This window comes from Hyla sarda, chromosome 7, assembly GCF_029499605.1.
Source record: "Hyla sarda isolate aHylSar1 chromosome 7, aHylSar1.hap1, whole genome shotgun sequence".
Taxonomy (NCBI): domain Eukaryota; kingdom Metazoa; phylum Chordata; class Amphibia; order Anura; family Hylidae; genus Hyla; species Hyla sarda.
The window spans coordinates 61,021,549-61,033,672 of NC_079195.1; the positions used below are offsets into that span (position 1 = coordinate 61,021,549).

General features: G+C 46.9%; 1 protein-coding gene across 2 annotated transcripts in view; it reads left to right on the forward strand.

Moving 5' to 3' along the window:
* ADGRA1 (adhesion G protein-coupled receptor A1) overlaps nt 1–12,124 on the forward strand; it is a 1,152,497-nt gene that overhangs the window by 52,808 nt on the left and 1,087,565 nt on the right. The window contains exon 3 of one of the 2 annotated variants that reach the window (XM_056529272.1): nt 10,473–10,614. The exons of the other annotated variant lie outside the window; for it this stretch is intronic. The gene's annotated coding sequence lies outside the window, so the exon portion shown is untranslated. The remainder of the gene's footprint in view (nt 1–10,472; nt 10,615–12,124) is intronic. 2 annotated transcript variants of the gene reach the window in all.

Genomic DNA, 12,124 nt, shown 5'->3' on the forward strand with positions numbered 1-12,124 from the left:
GAATTTGGTTTGTGTGGAAAAGGTTCTCTGTGAACTTACAATGAAATAAGCTTCTAAACAAATGGATAACACAGCCTAAGAGCTCTAAAGCCCTGAATAACACTGATAGGGTCATCTAAGAACATATTCAAGTAGATTTAAAGTAGTTTTATGGTTAAGGGGAACTTCAGTAATAAACTACTTTTCCCCTATTCACAGAAAAGGGGTTAAGTGTCTGCAATGGTCCCAATGGTTGGACTCCCGCAATCAATCTCCTGTCCTGTGGTCCTGCTCTCCTCCTTTCCATGCATAGAGTGGTGTCGACCACCCCACGGAGTGGTGGTCGACACGCCCCCTCCGAGCATCTCTATGGAAAAGCCGGAAATAGAGAGCTCATGTATCTTGGGCTCTTCCATAGAGTATTGGAGTTCCCCTATAAGTTAATGTCAAAGTTACGGCGACTTGCGGTAACCCATGATAACTAACAGCTTGTTTAAAAACACACTGCACTAGTAGATTTGTATACTTTTTTAACACTAAAATAAAGATGCATAAAGTATCCTGGTTATTGGTGTTAAAATGCACACAGAGTGGATATAAGGTAGTGGTGGACTAGTTCTAGTAGTAGCCAGCAGACAGCAGGCAGTGGTGGAGTAGTGATACTTATAGCAGTGCCTTGTGATGCCATTCCATGGGCTTAATTTCCTACAACACATATTGGAAACGTTGGCTGATCAGGGCAATGGAGACGTGGCACCTACATCTAACGGCCACATGAGCCCTGTGGGGCTGAACTGGAGGAGGAGGGGGAAAGTGGAGCACAATCAAGGTTTTGTGAAATGGGTGTTTTTATAGTCATCTGACAGGAGAGGAGGAGCAGGAGCAGTCTGCGGAGCTACAGGGTGATGAGGAAGACGAGACAGAGGACCCAGACACACAGTGGAGTGGCAGTATGCAGTGGAGATGGAGGCAGGTAGTCCCTCCGTGTCACTTCACTTGCACAAATGGCACGATGCATGCTCACTTGCTTGCGTAGTGACCACCGAATTGTCACCATTCTTCAGCGGGATGACTTCTGGATCTTCACCTTGTTGGACCCTCGCTACCGACACAAAATGGGGGCCTTTTTTACACCCACTGAGAGGGAGGATTGACCTACTACAGAGACATCCTACATAGTCAATTGGCCTATGCCTATCTGTGTCATCGTCCATCCTCTCACAGGTCTGACTCGGGGGGGCTCTCTGCGCTCACCTTCCACTGCCATGGCTGCTGGGGAGCGGTGGGGTGGCAGGAGCAGTACCAGCTCCATCAGCAGCAGCCTGAGTCTACAGTCGCTGAAGAGTAGCTTTCTGTTCACCTGCATAGTGAAGCAACTCATCAGTAGCAGGTATAACGGGAGCAGGACCTGAACCAGCAGGGGGTGACATACCTTGACATGACCCTGCCAACACACTTGATTTGTAGCCACAACTAGCAGAGTTTGCCCTGAAAAAGCTGTCCTGCCTGGCCAGTAGTGTGCCATCAGAGCGGGTGTTTAGTGCGGTGGGGGATATAGTAACCCCAAGGAGAACTCGTCTGTCCACGAAAAATGTGGAGAGACTGACCTTTGTCAAGATGAATCAGGCAGGGATCAGCCAGGATTTCCACCCACCAATGCCTGATGCATCAGAGTAGATTGACCATGGTGCCACACCAACACTTCACAAATATGGATAGTGCAAAATATATTTAAGGTGCTGCTCCCCAGTTACAGAAATTCCTCCGCATCAGACCACAAGTAAGTATTGAGGATATGCATTAGCTAAAACTTAAATTTTCTTAGGATAAAATATATGGTTATTAAGAAAATTATAAAGGTGCCATTTTCTTAATAATCTTGATCCGCAAGGTGAAGTTGTATAGGTAGACGTGAGGCCCTACTACTTACGTAATAAATTCACTGATGTGGTCTAAAATGGCAGATAATCCTCAACCCCAAGTGCAGTTGTGCACTGCAAGCTGGGGTAGAGGTCCTGCATTTATGGACCACAATATAGGTTCACTACTGTGGTAGATGTAACAATGACATTAACTAACCCTCAAAACTGATGTTAAAATTGAGACATTAGCCAGTATATCCTTATATTAAGGACATACCTGAGCCCGCACACCAACGCCAAGGTTTCTCAGATGGTACGGGTCCTAACAACTAACCTACCTGTGCATGATAGGCAAAACCAAGAACCAAATTACAGCAGTATTAGGCCTAGGCTTGTAGACTGCTCCCAGGTTAGCTCCAGTGTGACTAGTCACACATACAATGGGAGAGGGAGGGACAGGCTACAAGCCCCACTCTGGTTGGCTAGATATAGTGCCGGCCTCACAGGTGAAACCTTAATGCTACCCAGTATGATGAAAAGGGTGCATTAGTATAAACTTAAGACATAAAACAACTTACAATTGCGTGGTCTGCAATGGCAAGAGATACTCAACCCCAAGTGCAGTCGTGCACATATATTGGGGTGGAGCTCCTGCACTCGTGGTCCGTTGCTATGGGCGATCCCCAGCATAAAATATGCATACAATGGAGGATGCCTGCAAACGGTCACAAGTACCACAAGGGCATCCTACACAACGGACCACGAGTGCAGGAGCTCCACCCCAATATAGGTGCACAACTGCACTTGGGGTTGAGTATCTCTTGCCATTGCAGACCACACAATTGTAAGTTGTTTTATGTCTAAAGTTTATACTAATGCACCCTTTTCATCATACTGGGTAGCATTAAGGTTTCACCTGTGAGGCCGGCACTATATCTAGCCAACCAGGGTGGGGCTTGTAGCCTGTCCCTCCCTCTCCCATTGTATGTGTGACTAGTCACACTGGAGCTAACCTGGGAGCAGTCTACAAGCCTAGGCCTAATATTGCTGTAATTTGGTTCCTGGTTTTGCCTATCATGCGCAGGTAGGTTAGTTGTTAGGACCCGTACCATCTGAGAAACCTTGGCGTTGGTGTGCGGGCTCAGGTATGTCCTTAATATAAGGATATACTGGCTAATGTCTCAATTTTAACATCAGTTTTGAGGGTTAGTTAATGTCATTGTTACATCTACCACAGTAGTGAACCTATATTGTGGTCCATAAATGCAGGACCTCTACCCCAGCTTACAGTGCACAACTGCACTTGGGGTTGAGGATTATCTGCCATTTTAGACCACATCGGTGAATTTGTCTAATGTTTAAATGTCATGCATCCACACGTTTATCATGTGTAGGATGCCCTTGTGGTACTTGTGACCGTTTGCAGGCATCCTCCATTGTATGCATATTTTATGCTGTGGATCGCCCATAGCAACGGACCACGAGTGCAGGAGCTCCACCCCAATATAGGTGCACAACTGCACTTGGGGTTGAGTATCTCTTGCCATTGCAGACCACGCAATTGTAAGTTACTTACGTAATAAGAGATAAAATATATGGACCCAATCTTTTTTCTTAAATCTAAGAAAAGGAAAGGTGTGCAAAAAACACCATGTGCCACCTACACCACCAAGTATTGATATGATGCAAAGAGCTCTAAAAGGTGGAAGGGAACAACGTATGGTCCATTGTAACAGGTGGGTGTAAAAACTTCCCCTGTAAGGCCCTACTCTCGCACTATTAATTCTCTTCTTGTGAATTCCCTTCTGGGGCCGCCCTTTTAGGGAGAGTAACACTTGCCAAGAAGGGAATTAATAGTGCGAGAGTAGGGCTTTGCAAGGGAAGCTTGCCGGTTACAATGGACCATGCGTTGTTCCCTTCCACCTTTTAGAGGTCTTTGCATCAAATCAATACTTGGTGGTGTAGGTGGCACATTATGGTCTCCTCATACTTCCGCCACCTCCATGCTGTGTCATTCAGCCACTATATAGTCTCCTCATGCTTCTGCCACCTGCAGGCTGTGTCATTCAGCCACTATGTGGTCTCCTCAGGCTGCCGCCACTGAATAACAGAATTATTTCACTAACCCAGCACACTCCATATGCATGTTAGGACAAGGCAATGTGTTTTACAAATCAACAAATTGTACAAATCACTAGTCAGACCACACATAGACAGTGGCGTACCAAGGGGAGGGCAGGCGGCCCGTCCCGGGTGCCACTCTCAAGGGGGGTGCCAGGGGTGGACTGACCCGCTGCTGCTGAGGTCCGGGACACTCGTCCCAGATCCCCAGCAGTAAGCGCTACATTCTCCTGTATGCGCGATACACGCACATACAGGAGAAGGCGTCCCCTCTGTGTGAGCCGCATCTGCAGCTACACAGAGGAGACGTGACCTCCGCCCCCACGCAGCACGCAGTACAGGCGCCAGTGACGTCACTCCTCCGGCGCCTGTACTGAGGAGGGGAGAAGACGGGGACCCTGCAGCTGAGGAGATCGCTGCGTGGGATATCAGGGGAGCATCTTTTTTTTTTGCTCTGCATATACCTACAGGGAAGGGGGGGAGAGGGAGGGGGGGTGCTCTGCATTTACCTATAGGGAAGGGGGGAGAGGGGGGTGATCTGCATTTACCTATAGGGAAGGGGGGAGAGGGGGGGGTGCTCTGCATTTACCTATAGGGAAGGGGGGGAGGGGGGGGGTGCTCTGCATTTACCTATAGGGAAGGGGGGAGAGGGGGGTGCTCTTCATTTACCTATAGGGAAGGGGGGGAGAGGGGGGTGCTCTGCATTTACCTATAGGGAAGGGGGGGAGAGGGGGGTGCTCTGCATTTACCTATAGGGGAGAGGGGGGGGTGCTCTGCATTTACCTATAGGGAAGGGGGGAGGGGGGTGCTCTGCATATACCTATAGGGAAGGGGGAGAGGGGGGTGCTCTGCATTTACCTATAGGGAAGGGGGAGGAGAGGGGGGTGCTCTGCATTTACCTATAGGGGAGAGGGGGTGCTCTGCATTTACCTATAGGGGAGGGGGGTGCTCTGCATATACCTATAGGGAAGGGGGGGGAGAGGGGGGGTGCTCTGCATATACCTAGGGCTGGGCAGTATGACCATATATGTGTATCAAGGTATTTTTTTAACTTACGGCGGTTCCACGGTATATAACAGTATTCCCCCGCCCCTATCATGTGACCCGCGTGCGGTGTTCGGCTTCCCCTCCCCCAAAATCATGTGACCCACCAGCACTGTTCTGCTCCCCCCAATTAATGATCAGCCAAGCGGAGTACTACTCACATATGTCAAGCACTGCCCTCCTCCTCTTTGTTGGGGGCCGCCGGCGATGGAACTCACTGTACGCCATTGGTCTCCAACCGGCGGACCTCCAGTTGTTGCAAAACTACAACTCCCAGCATGCCCGGACAGCCCACTGTCATGTAAGAAGCCGGCTTCATACATGACAGTGGGCTCAGCCTATCACTGGCCAGGGCGGGGCATCGCTCTGGCCGGTGATAGGTTGACGGCTGTCCGGCGTTCCCGTCCCCAGCGTGCAGCCGACGTGGGTGAATTATGTTTATTTTCTGTATCTTTTGCAGCCCGGGCATAGGTATACAGCATACAGCAGTGGTCTCCAACCTGCGGACCTCCAGCTGTTGCAAAACTACAACTCCCAGCATGCTCGGACAGCCAACGGCTGTCCGGGCATGCTGGGAGTTGTAGTTTTGCAACAACTGGAAGTCCGCAGGTTGGAGACAACTGGCATACAGAGAGTTCCATCGCCGGCTGTCCTGGCATGCTGGGAGTTGTAGTTTTGCAACATCTGGAGGTCTGCAGGTTGGAGACCACTGGCGTACAGTATAGAGTTCCAGCGCCCGGTGGCCCCCAACAAAGAGGAGGAGGCAGTGCTTGACATATGTGAATAGTACCCAACTGGGCTGATCAATAATTGGGAGGAGCAGAACAGTGCTGGCGGGTAACATAGGATCAGTTCCCCGATGTGGGCATAGCGCTGTGCTAGGCTGATAATACATTCCCGAGGGGGAGGGGCCCAACCGGTATTGCGGTATGGGTTAAAATTCATATCGTGCAGCCCAAAAAATGTGGTATTTGGTATGAACCGGTATACCGCCCAGCCCTAGATATACCTATGGGAAAGAGGGGGGGGGGGGTGTAGCTCTGCATATACCTATGGGAAAGAAGGGGGGGGTGTAGCTCTGCATATAGCTATGGGAAAGAGGGGGTGGGGGGTTTAGCTCTGCATATACCTATGGGAAAGAGGAGGTTACCTGGCTACCTACCTATCTGCCCTTTTACTGTGCAGGACACCAAGGAGGGCATTATTACAGTTTGTGGGCTTATAGATGGGAAGATTGTGTAGAGGAGGGGAGGGCACTGAAAATATGCAGAGTCTGACATGTTTTTCCTGCAATTGTTAAGAGATCCACATGGCGGTCTTATCCGGACGGAGAAGAAAAGGAAAGAGGACGCCGCTGATCAGAAAAGACGTAATTGTGAGTCCCAAAATGTAACTGTAATCACTTATATGGTATACACATCCTGTTTGCAGCTGATATCTACCGCCATATGGTCCTGTATATAATCACTTATATTGTATACAGATTCTTTAACCCCTTAACGACGCAGGACGTATATTTACGTCCTGCGCCGGCTCCCGCGATATGAAGCGGGATCGCGCCGCGATCCTGCATCATATCGCGTCGGTCCCGGCGCTCATCAACGGCCGGGACCCGCGGCTAATACCACACATCGCCGATCGCGGCGATGTGCGGTATTAACCCTTTAGAAGCGGCGGTCAGCTTTGAAGCTTCTAAAGTGAAACTGAAAGTGACCCGGCTGCTCAGTTGGGCTGTTCGGGACCGCCGCGGTGAAATTGCGGCGTCCCGAACAGCTGATCGGACACCGGGAGGGCCCTTACCTGCCTCCTCGGTGTCCGATCGACGAATGACTGCTCCGTGCCTGAGATCCAGGGAGGAGCAGTCAAGCGCCGATAATGCTGATCACAGGCGTGTTAATACACACCAGTGATCAGCATAGGAGATCAGTGTGTGCAGTGGTATAGGTCCCTATGGGACCTATAACACTGCAAAAAAAATGTAAAAAAAAAAGTGTTAATAAAGGTCATTTAACCCCTTCCCTAATAAAAATTTGAATCACCCCCCCTTTTCCCATAAAAAAAAATAAAACAGTGTAAAATATAAATAAATAAACATATGTGGTATCGCCGCGTGCGTAAATGTCTGAACTATAAAAATATATCATTAATTAAATCGCACGGTCAATGGCGTACGCGCAAAAAAATTCCAAAGTCCAAAAAAGCGTATTTTGTTCACTTTTTAAAACCATTAAAAAAATGAATAAAAAGTGATCAAAAAGTCCGATCAAAACAAAAATAACAAATAACATAGCAATAAAATCATCAGATCATGGAGCAAAAAATGAGTCCTCAGACCGCCCTGTACATGGAAAAATAAAACAGTTATAGGGGTCAGAAGATGACATTTTTAAACGTATAAATTTTCCTGCATGTAGTTATGATTTTTTCCAGAAGTGCGACAAAATCAAACCTATATAAGTAGGGTATCATTTTAACCGTATGGACCTACAGAATAATGATAAGGTGTAATTTTTATCGAAATATGCACTGCGTAGAAACGGAAGCCCCCAAAAGTTACAAAATGGGTTTTTTTTTTTCGATTTTGTCGCACAATGATTTGTTTTTATATTTTGCCGCGCATTTTTGGGTAAAATGACTAATGTCACTGCAAAGTAGAATTGGTGACGCAAAAAATAAGCCATAATATGGATTTTTAGGTGGAAAATTGAAAGGGTTATGATTTTTAAAAGGTAAGGAGGAAAAAACGAAAGTGGAAAAATGAAAAAACCTGAGTCCTTAAGGGGTTAAAGTATACTGGTCTGTATATAGTGGTTTTATACAGTATGGCGGTATTATCCAGTTATTGTGTGGTGGTATATATTTACTCCTTGTATACCAGTATTATTGGTCATAGAAACTTACCTACGTTAAAGTGTTTCTTACATATATAAATTTTAGTCTATTGTGTGTGGGATTTGGGTGGAATAGGAGCGTGGCAGAAGATTGACGAGCTGCAGAGCCTAGCAGGGGCCCTTGCCTTTTTTTTGGTCCGGGGGCCCCGAGTGTTGTCAGTCCGCTCCTGGGGGGAGGGGAGGGAGGGGGTGTAATTAAGGGGGGGTGCGTGTGTGTGTGTGTGTCGGGGGGGTGCCAAACAAAGGGTCCGCCCCGTGTGCAAAATTCTCTAGATACGCCCCTGCACATAGAATACTGTGTACAGTACTGGGCACCAGTGTACAAGAAAGATACAGTGGAGCTGGAGAGGGTTCAAAAACGGGCAACCAGGGTAATATGGGGAATGGGAGGACTACAGTACCCAGAAAGATTATCAGAATTAGGGTTATTTAGTTTAGAAATAGGAAGGCTCAGGGGAGACCTAATAACTATGTATAAATATATCAGGGGGCAGTACAGAGATCTCTCCCATGATCTATTTATACCCAGGACTGTATCTATAACAAGGGGGCATCCTCTATGTTTAGAGGAAAGAAGGATTCTACACCAGCACAGACGGGGGTTCTTTACTGTAAGAGCAGTGAGACTGTGGAATTCTCTCCCGAAGGAGTTGGTCATGGTGAACTCTGTAAAAGAATTTAAAAGGGGCTGGATGCATTTTTGGAGAGTAAGAACATTGCTGATTATGTAAATTAGAATTATAGGGACAGAACGTTGATCCAGGGATTTATTCTGACTGCCATATTTAGAGTCGGGAAGGAATTTTTTTTTTTTTTTGCCTTCCTCTGGATCAACTCAGTAGGGACTCATTAGGGATATAGGTTGAACGAGAGGGACTCTGATCTTTTTTCAACCTTATGAACTATGTTACTATGTTACACCCCTGTCGAGGCTCTCTAACCATGGGTTACTGTATGTCACCATAGCAAAGCCTTAAAACCCCTTTAAAACTGCTCAATTACATTCCTAGCAGTTTTGGACAGGTCTTTAGAGCTGAAAGGCACTGCTTTACATGTGTTTTTAGGTTTGTATCATTGCTGGTTCACGGAAATCCTGTTTGCCGCAAACCAAACTTTTGGAAAGTTCACTCATCTCTATTAGTTAAACCTTAGTGTGTGTGGGTGGGGTGCAAATTTTGTAGTTTTCTTCTCCCTAGGCTTCTCTTCACAGTATCAGAACTCCAATCCTGAACTCTTCTAGACTGCGAGAGTAGGGCCTTACAAGGGAAGTTTTTATCCACACCGGTTACAATGGACCATGCGTTGTTCCCTTCCACCTTTTAGAGATCTTTGCATCTAATCAATACTTGGTGGTGTAGATGGCACATTATGGTCTCCTCATACTTCCGCCACCTCCGTGCTGTGTCATTCAGCCACTATATGGTCTCCTCTTGCTTCTGCCACCTGCAGGCTGTGTCATTCAGCCACTATGTGGTCTCCTCAGGCTGCCGCCACTGAATAACAGAATTATTTCAATATCCCAGCACACTCCATATGCGTGTTAGGACAAGGCAATGTCTTTTACACCCCTATTGAGGCTCTCTAACCATGGGTTACCGTATGTCACCATAACGATGCCTTAAAACCCCTTTAAAACTGCTCGATTACATTCCTAGCAGTTTTAGACAGGTCTTTAGAGCTGAAAGGCACTGTTTTACATGTATTTTTAGGTTTGTATCATTGCTGGTTCACGGAGATCCTGTTCGCTGCAAACCAAACTTTTGGAAAGTTCGCTCATCTCTATTAGTTAAACCTTAGTGTGTGTGGGTGGTTGCAAATCTTGTAGTTTTCTTCTCCCTAGGCTTCTCTTCACAGTATCAGCACTCCAATCCTGAAATCTTCTAGACTGACTCCTCACTAGACTAAACAGCTCCTCCCCCCTTCACTACATATATAGGTTTGGGGTCCCCCATTGGGGCATCAGGGTCACCTGGTCACTCTGCCACAATCCCTTAAAGGTGCAGTTCATAAATTAATAAATAACATAACACAACAATATATCCCCGTATAGTGGGTGAGACAATGGAGGGGTGGGCCCAACACATAGCCAGCAGGGATGCCTGAGGCAATCTTTAGCCCACAGGATAGCCTTTGGTGCTGGGACGCCACATATGTTTTTATATGAAAATTGTTTTTACATTTTTTAAACAACTTCAATGATTTCCCATGCACAATAGCATGATGTCACACCATGCTGTATGTCACACCACCTTCATAGACCTCACAACTGATCTGAAGTGCTGTGATTCAGAAGTTTTAGACAAGTGCTGGGGTCAATATGTGAACTTATAAAGGAAACTCTCTGATCAGCCAGTCATATGTTTACTGGAATACTAACAGAAACTTGTTAAAGCAAACCTGTCTCTGCTGACTCATGAATTATTTATACAGTATTGATTTCTCAGTGTTGTCATATTAAACAGCACGTTCTGTATTCTCTGGACTGGGTGACTAAATCATTTGTTGGTTCCTGTTCAGAGACAAAGACTTTCTCAGTAATAGCGGCTAATTAGTAAAATGCTTCCCATCGCTTCAGGCACTGGCACCGACACTGGCTGCATCTGAGCTCCACAGGGACCAAGAACTATATTTACAAACTGATCCCGGATGGCAGAATCTGGGATATAAGGAGAGTCAAATTAAATATAGAACCCTGTGCTACATATGGAGAGCCTAAGGTGGGAATTTCAGCTTTCATTGTGTATACATTTAAAATGTAGTACAGTTAAAAACAAACTTGAGGGATTTTATACCAAAACCAAATATTTATTTATAGCAAATTCACATTGAGCACACATTCCTGTAATAACAAATAATATTTTTTTGTTTTTGTTTTATTGAATCCCTAGGGAATATGGGGCATACAGGGCTGCCATCTAGGTCTTGGCGCACAGATACAACATCACATGTGTGTAGTAAGTCTATGAAATGAGCAGAGGAGCTGTGCTTGCTTCATCTTTTGTGAGTGATGGCTGCTATCTGCAGCCGCAACTCACAGTGAATGACTGACTTCAGTGATCTTGCTGATGTCAGCTCATTGCCTCTTAAATACTGGGATTGTGCCATTTAAGAGTTTTATGACAGGAGTGGTGCCTGTCACCTTCCCGATGGGCACCCCCATAATTTGACTGTGGGCTTCTGTGAACAACTTGTGACGTCAGACTGGCAAAACATTTTATTCACCCATTTTGCCTGGGCTACCGCAATCAGAATAATAAACTTTGAATTAACTCCCTCCACTCCCTCTGTGCTGCTGGTATGGTTATCCTGTCCTCCAGTCTTATTCCTATTTTTGGGGCTAGACACGTCACACTGAGTCACAAGAAGTGCACGAAACAAACCTGCACCCAGTTGTCCATGGGATGCCTAGTAACAGTAGGTTGTATAAGAAGAAACACATGCATGTAAAGGTAAGAAATATAATGAAACAAATAGGTCCTTAAAGGAGTAGTCCAGTGGTGAACAACTTATCCCCTATCCTAAGGATAGGGGATAAGTTGCAGATCGCGGGGGGTCCAACCGCTGGGGCCCCGAGATTTCCTGTATGGAACCCCGACAGCCCTCGGGAAGGGGGTGTGTTGACCTCCGGACGAAGCGGCGGCCGACACGCCCCCTCAATACAACTCTATGGAAGAGCCGGAGCGCTGCCTTCGGCAATCTCCGGCTCTGCCATAGCGATGTATTGAGGGGGCGTATCGGCCGCCGATTCGTGTGGTGGTCGACACCCGCTATCTGGCTGGAGAGCCTGGTCCCCGTACAGAGAGATCGCAGGGGGCCCCAAGTGGTCGGACCCCCCGCGATCTCAAACTTATCCCCTATCCTTAGGATAGGGGATAAGTTTTTCACCACTGGACTACCCCTTTAACCCCTAAAGGACATCAGGCTCAGAGCCTTGTCCGAGCCTTGTCCTACCAGGGCATACATTTACGCCCTGCATGTTTCCTATCACCGCCGCTAACTGTGTGGTAATTGGGCCAGGATAATTCTGTTATCTAACGGTAGCTATCCCAGTTCATCGCAGAAGGGGGTCCTTAGACCCCCTCTCTCAATTCTGACTGCTAATTCATGGCGCTTCTGGGCCAATCTAGCATTTGGTGACCAGGTGGATTGAAAGAAAAGGGTGGTCTGTGCTGTCTAAAACTGCACCAATCATCCTTGTCTTTTAGGTGGCCACCTATTGCCAATCAG